Here is an 8036-nt window from a genome sequence, read left to right as displayed (position 1 = left end):
TTTGGTATAATTTGTATCGACAATTTCAAGTGTGGGAAACTCTTCTTTGAAGGCCCCAATGTCTTCAGGCAATAGATTTCTAAAGGACAAGGGCAGATTTTTAAGCAGGGGTAATTTCCTAACCAACTGAAGCAAAGGAGCTACACAAGCAGATGTGAAATAAGTGTTCCCTGTTGATAAAGACGCGAGTGTTGCTGCAGATTTGAGCACAAAGGTAGAGAAGACTTCATGTAATATATCAAACACGAGAGACAGTGTTTCATCGGGATATCCAAACACCGAGAAGAGAGTTGAAAATACGACGCGCAGCGAAGTATTTTTGACGAAATTCGAGGTGTTTGGATAACCGATGAAAGACTGTCTCGAGTGTTTGATATATCTTCTCAATAGAAACAAAAACTAAGGAGTAAACGGAGAAGTAAAATCGTTAAAATCTATGCCAATTAAGACCGGGTATCCAAACCTCCTTCACGGTTCTGATTTTCTTTGTTCTAACTTGATGAATTATTAAAGAGTTTGAGAAGTGATCTTCCATGCCCACTGCCATTCAGTTCTAAAGACTGCAAATGTCCAAGAGTTTCCATTGTACACATTTCACACAAATCAAGTGCTGTCTTGAACACCACAACCTCCCAGAGCCAGATGTGTCAGGGGTGATTGAAGACGTCGCAGAATGGTGCACACATTGTATTTGATTATTTTACCAGTTAGATCAAGCTTCTTTAATTTTGATAGACTTCCGCTTTTGTTATCTGTTGTAAGGCAGTCGCAGTATTCTGGTCTACATCAAGATCAGTGATATTTGTAAGGGTTAAAATTACTGGTGTGCTTTCACTGATTCCTTGTATTCGCAGTGCCATCTTTCTTATGTGAAGGCCAGTCACAATCTCTGGCTGCATAGAATGAAAATAAATATAATGTTAAAATTTCGTAACTTTGATACAGTACTTAAGAGCAGCTTCGCCTAAATATCAACTAGACTTGGAAATAGCGAAAAAATCGAATTTCTTCAAACTCGCCCAGAATGAAGCCCTACGGGCACTAGTTACAAAAATATCGTTTTAAGTTCGATAAATCAAAAATTATTTTTTTCCGCAATTTTTTCGTTTCGATGCCCCAAATCGGCCAAAATCCATCGAAAATGAGCGGCATATTCAGAGGCTCGTAAACTCAAAAGTAAAAATCTTCATTACAAACTGACTGCACGTCGTATTTGTACTTCCTTTTTTTGTCTATTTAGAGCTAAATAGATCGTGATTTGATTAGAACTTAAATATTTGACGAATTTCCTAAATTAACGACCCAAGACAGCTTTACAAGAGGTCTACATTTAGCCTATTTTCAAATGCTAAAAACGCGTTCTGGTACACGGCTTTTCCCAAAACGACTAGTTTGGTGTAAAAGAGCATTCTTTCTTCTTCAAATTAGTGAAATAAAATTTTTGGGTAAATAAAATCGCGAGCGCTGAGATAGCGAACTAAATGCAGCACTTCTTCCTAAAAACGTGACCTTTGACCCGAGCGTAACGAAACCGATTACTGCAAGAAAACCCGGAAGAAAAGCAAACGCTTCGTTATTTTGAAACAATTCCTAGTGATATCTCTCCGAAACCATGATTGCAAGAAACTATTTCTAGATATGAATTTATTTGTTTGCGTCGACTTTGTCTACTACTCTCACGTTCGAATGCCGCGAATCGGTCACGCCAAAACAGTGCAGACCGTACAGACTGCAGACACTTGTTTGGGCTTTTCATTGTGACTCCTTTTTTTGGGTCTAGTTACAAAATAGTGTTAAATATATCTGAAAGTTTGTCATTTATCCACAGGCTGCACAAGCGCAGTATTTGACTTTTGATTCAATAGACAAACGCGTACAAGACTTTCTTCTTTTAGAGGTTTTCAAATCTGGATCCTGCTTCTTTTGAAGGTTAATCCAAGAAGACGACTCTTCTATTAATATAAATATTCAGGTAAGTATCGGCTAACATACTTCAAGTTTGCAAATTTCACTGGAATTCGTTAACGGTCGTTGACTTCAATTTTCAGCAAACAAAGTTATTGTGTCAAAATGCGCCCTTTAGCTCCTTTTTTGACCCTGTAAGATTTCATATCTGGAAATAGTTTCTTGCAATCATGGTTTCGGAGAGATATCACTAGGAATTGTTTCAAAATAACGAAGCGTTTGCTTTTCTTCCGGGTTTTCTTGCAGTAAAAGAAGAAATGTTTAATGTTCCGTGACCTGCCCGCTGCTATAAATTAGCTTAAATTCCATGCACATGCCGACCGCTTGTTTGTCGTAAAACTCACTTAACTCCACTGACAGTTTCCATGGGCAACCCCAAAATAAACAATCCCCAAAAATGTAAAGTGAAATTGGCTGTCTTCATGAACAGTTAGAAGCTAGAGTCAAGTTCCATTACCTTTTAAAAGTGCTTGATTCTACTTTGTTCACTCAGTAGTTACTGTCACGTTCGAATACTGCGTAGTATCGGTCACGCCAAAACACTGCAGACCGTGCAGACTGAATAAGTTTCCCATACAAAGTCTTGTACGCGTTTGTCTATTGAATCAAAAGTCAAATACTGCGCTTGTGCAGCCTGTGGATAAATGACAAACTTTCAGATATATTTAACACTATTTTGTAACTAGACCCAAAAAAAGGAGTCACAATGAAAAGCCCAAACAAGTGTCTGCAGTCTGCACGGTCTGCACTGTTTTGGCGTGACCGATTCGCGGCATTCGAACGTGAGAGTAGTAGACAAAGTCGACGCAAACAAATAAATTCATATCTGGAAATAGTTTCTTGCAATCATGGTTTCGGAGAGATATCACTAGGAATTGTTTCAAAATAACGAAGCGTTTGCTTTTCTTCCGGGTTTTCTTGCAGTAATCGGTTTCGTTACGCTCGGGTCAAAGGTCACGTTTTTAGGAAGAAGTGCTGCATTTAGTTCGCTATCTCAGCGCTCGCGATTTTATTTACCCAAAAATTTTATTTCACTAATTTGAAGAAGAAAGAATGCTCTTTTACACCAAACTAGTCGTTTTGGGAAAAGCCGTGTACCAGAACGCGTTTTTAGCATTTGAAAATAGGCTAAATGTAGACCTCTTGTAAAGCTGTCTTGGGTCGTTAATTTAGGAAATTCGTCAAATATTTAAGTTCTAATCAAATCACGATCTATTTAGCTCTAAATAGACAAAAAAGGAAGTACAAATACGACGTGCAGTCAGTTTGTAATGAAGATTTTTACTTTTGAGTTTACGAGCCTCTGAATATGCCGCTCATTTTCGATGGATTTTGGCCGATTTGGGGCATCGAAACGAAAAAATTGCGGAAAAAAATAATTTTTGATTTATCGAACTTAAAACGATATTTTTGTAACTAGTGCCCGTAGGGCTTCATTCTGGGCGAGTTTGAAGAAATTCGATTTTTTCGCTATTTCCAAGTCTAGTTGATATTTAGGCGAAGCTGCTCTTAACAGTCACTGTATTGTTAGCAATTAAATAATAAAAAGCCCTAATTTATTGAAACTTCAGACTATTTTAAAAGTTTTTTCCCCCTTATTCAGTTATCTAAAGTCTGCGTACAAGTTATCCCGGTTTCTGTTGCATGAAGCGGCTAGTAGTATTTCACAGAAACTGACTCCACAGTCACAGAAATCCTGAGTAGACATGTCCCAATTGTTTTTCACTGGCAGAGCCCACCGTGTGACCTGCAGATAACGGCCTACAAATAATGGTCTACCCATGCGTAATACCGTCTGAATGTGTTTTGCTGCAAATAATATTCTGCTCATGTGTCATTGTAACCACGCTCTTGTATGAAAAATGGGAGATCACTTCCCTGAGCTGTCAGAGAGTGATTTGAAGATAAGACTGAATAATAAACAACTATGGAACTTGGTTATGGGTTAAATGTTGCCAAGAATAAGAAAACCTCTGAAACATTTAATAGTTCAAGGGGTACATATTTGAAAAAACCTGTAATGACACTGGATCTCACGTCAAATTCTCCTTTATTCTTAGAAGGTAGTAGAAGGCAATTTGCTAGGAAAATCTACCAGTCTATCACATGTCACTGGAGCCTTTTTCCCCTGTGCATTTGCAGTTCATCCTTCAATGCTCACCTCTAAAGACGATAACAAAGACTGAACATTTGCTCTGCCAATAGGATGCAGCACAATCAATTGTGACATTTTCAGGTCCGTAACTGAGTGACTGACACAAGCTTGGAGTGCAAGGCGACAGTTGTTCCCACAAACAACACAATCAAGTATCACAACCGGCGGTGGATGGAGACGTCTTTCGGCATGGAAATGTTGGTAGCAAGTTTTGCTCGGCAGAATCTGCTGTTGGGTGAACATCCAAATAACTGTTAATTCTTGTCACGTTGTAATCTACAATTGGAATACTGGGAGCTAACTTGAAAAATGCTGTTGTTCCTTCCGCAGCTATAAAATAGAATAAAAGAAAACACTGAGACCCAAAACATACTTCATCATAATTATGATCCTAACTGGAAAGCAAACAGAAAAGTCAGATTTGTATCCTTCACCTACCATGTACCTGCCCCTGCCCCCTGCCCCCTCCCCCCTCCTCACAGGTGTGTTTTTGTCGTAGGGGCATATCACAAGGGCCTAATTAAAATAAGCATCATGCCATAATTTAAAGGCCAGTGACCAGAACAAATTCAGAAATCACTCAAATGCAAGAGGAAAGCTTTAGGGACCAGCCCCAAGCCAAGATTGGAAAGAGGGATGTTATCAGATGTTGCAGTCAGTTACTAAATAACTTACGTGTTTGCCTGTACAGTTCGTTTGAAAGGGCTTAAGGCAGGGTGCATGAAGGGTAGTGGACGGCCCGGGGAGGGGGCCTCCCATATAAAAAGGACGGGGGTGCTCGTCGTATTTTTTAGGGGTTAAAAATGCTGTTTTGCAACCTCTTAGGGTGTTGAACCTCAAAACAAGCTTTTGCGGTACCTTTGAGGGTGTTGAGCCGAAAAAAAATATGACAGGGGATAATGAGGGTTCCCAATAGGTTTGGTGGGATGCGGGATTTGGCTTTTTTTCGCCGTGATATTCGGGATTTGAGCTGAAAACAGGGGCGGGAAGGGGGAATTACAATTACGAGCGGGAGCGGGATTTCATGTTTTTATGGCGTTGGGATGCGGGATTTGCAAGGGGAACAGAGCGGTACACGGGATTTCAATTCTTACGTGACCTCATAAATTAATTGTTATTGACCAGTGCAAAAACCACAAGCTGGCAGAAACGAACCGTATAGCTGTGTCGGGTTTCAAGTAATGAATAGCAACTCCTCTGTACCCTGTCAGGTTCTGTCAAACGTATCGTCCATTTCCATCATTTTCGATGCTTGCGTCTGTAACCTTGACCTCCCATTCCTTTCTAGTTTTTCTAGTCTTTCGACCTTTTCCAAAGCGCTTGGCTTGTTTTGGCCAGGATGGCCACACCCTATGGCGGTGATAGTGATTTACCGAACGAAATATGCGACATTACAAATTGCGTCACCATATATTAGACCATAATACGGAAAGGATGTGCGAGCAGGAATGCCTTCAATCGGAAAGAAAAGTTGTGAGCACAGATTTCAAGTAAAGTGAAGACGCTGAAAGCTCTGAAAGAAACTGTGAAGTGTGTTTACGGGCCATCTCTTGAATACGGGAATGATCAATCTTTTTCTTTCACTGATACGTGGACAAAAGCAAACAAAACAGTAAACCGTTTACAGAAAGAAACGTTATAATCATTTGTGCTTACTTATCTGCTACTCATTGAATTCTTTTGTGATCTTGTATGCAATATCTTGTTTTAAAAAGTTTGTGTCAATAATTAAATTAATTATTTATTTAAAAAATTAATAATTAACGCAGAAACGTCCTTGAAAAGCAGGCGGGAGCGGGATTTCCAGGCAAAAAAGGGCGGGATGGTGGGATTAACAGGAAAAAATGGGCGGGAAAGCGGGATCTGAGAACTCTATTGTGGACCCTCGATAATGCGTTGTTTTAGAATTGGTACCTTTTAAGGGCGAAAAAAAATACCAACCACTCCCACGCCGTCCTTTTTATTTGGGAGTCTCCCTCCCCCCCCCCCCCGGGTGGACGGACACTCGCAATTTTTATTTTACTCACCAATATTACATCCTCTAATGTCTACAAGCTGTAAATCGTGCTTTGTCCTTTGTAAACATGCACAGTCAGCGAGAAGAGCCGCTTTCGGTCCGTCCAGACCTGAGACGTTCTGCAAAACAAGATGTTTCATTGGGCAGTTTGTGATCAGACTTCTTAAACAAAGCGTCCGTGATAGGGAAATTGAAGTTAAGAGAAGTTCTTGAAGGACAGTTCTTGCTTATGTCCCCAGATCGCATCTTTTTAACTATATGGGGAAACACACAAGATGTTAAAGGAAATGCGTATGGATCGCACGGTGTCACAAACTATTAAATGCATGTGGGGCTGAAAGTGCAAGGTTAACGTCGGCGGGAACCCACTGGGAAACCATGAAAGAACGCACGGGTTGTGCCGGTATGTCCGAACGCACAGGAGCTGAGAAGGCCAGGAAAAAACATAAAACGCAAACGCAAAACAAAAGGAAAAGGACGTGGAATAAACAGGAAACTCATAGAGTAATATACAAGGAAATGTACTATTGAGCCCATAGGAAACGCGCGGTGTCACAAACAAGGAAGACACGGCGAATATTGCCAGGAATTTCCGGGGAACCATTGGAAAACAAAAGCAAACATGAACCGAAAACACGAGCAAACGCCCGCAGAACGAGCGGGAAACATATTTTGTTGTTATTGTTGTTGTTGTTGTTGTTGCGCGGGAAACATATGAGGAACCGAGATGAATTGTACGATTCGCACAATGAATGCACGGAGTATCGGACTAGAAAGGACATGGGGGAACCCATAGTAAATGCACGGGAAATGTAAGAACTACAGCAACGCGTGGTGTAACGAACGGGAAAACGCATGGTGGACACCCTCCATTAAGCCGACAGCGGTGCAAGTCCCATTTGTCTTTTCCCACATTCACTGTAGAAAATACATGTATTCAACGGACACCTCTATTAAGCGGACGTGGACACCTTAAACTTGACTTTTATGGTCATTTCTATTGTTAGAAACCTGTATCAAACGGACACTGCAAAAAAATGCATGATTTTTTTGTCCACGTTTTAGCAGATCAGTCATTTAAGTTTGCCAACAAACTCAGCTGTCACAGAAATGTAATATTTTGTTTTGTTTTTACAGAACTTTTGTTCTTGTTTGATTTCGTAAACCTTCAAGTGATTCGATCAATATAGATACTGTTACTGTATACTTAAATCGCTTTTCCTCTCATACAACTCCAAAGAGGCACCAGGATCCTGTTTTGTGGGTGTGGCTTGATAGTTTTATCACATTATCTCCAGTCATATTTTTTTTTGCGGAAGGGGCGGGGGGGGGGGGGGGGGTGGCTCAATACCCTAAAAGGAAAGAAAGAAACCCACTACGAATTCATGAAAGCCTGTGAGGGAGACCCACAGATCTGACACAGATGAATGAATGACTTTGCGTGTGGCGGAAAGCGCAGGGATCAAAAGGGGAAATGGAAAGAGAAAGGTAAATGCATAAGGGAGCGCACAGTGAAAAGGACGATTAAAAGCCTACGGAGTCGTGAAGATAAGGGGAAAGTGGGTGGGAACACACATGGAGCCCACGATTTCCAACGGAAATACCTCAATTTATTTTGTTTTAATGCCCTTCGTTTAATGACAACATTTAAAAGTAATAAAGTCATTCAAATATCAAACTTTATGAACGGTTTAATTAAAGTAGTTCTTTTCCTTGTTAATTGTCTCTAGCTTGTTCCTAATTGTAAGTTTTGACTCGTAGGTCATCAGGCCTTTCCACAGGAATATTTAAAATCTGCCAAAATTGACCGATAAGACTATCAGGAAAGGTTTATTTAACGCTGAAATATGACGGCCGCGTGAATCACTTTTTACAAACGTATTTAATTTCACGTATAGT

At 40.3% G+C, this 8036-nt stretch overlaps 1 pseudogene; it reads right to left on the bottom strand.

The window, feature by feature from the left end:
* Positions 1-356: 356 nt before the first annotated feature.
* LOC145490492 (uncharacterized) lies at positions 357-7439 on the bottom strand (annotated as a pseudogene).
* Positions 7440-8036: the final 597 nt, after the last annotated feature.

Source organism: Orbicella franksi, chromosome 6 (genome assembly GCF_964199315.1).
Source record: "Orbicella franksi chromosome 6, jaOrbFran1.1, whole genome shotgun sequence".
NCBI lineage: Eukaryota > Metazoa > Cnidaria > Anthozoa > Scleractinia > Merulinidae > Orbicella > Orbicella franksi.
Note: the sequence above shows the minus strand (reverse complement) of the source record. Positions and strands in the feature narration are given on the sequence as shown.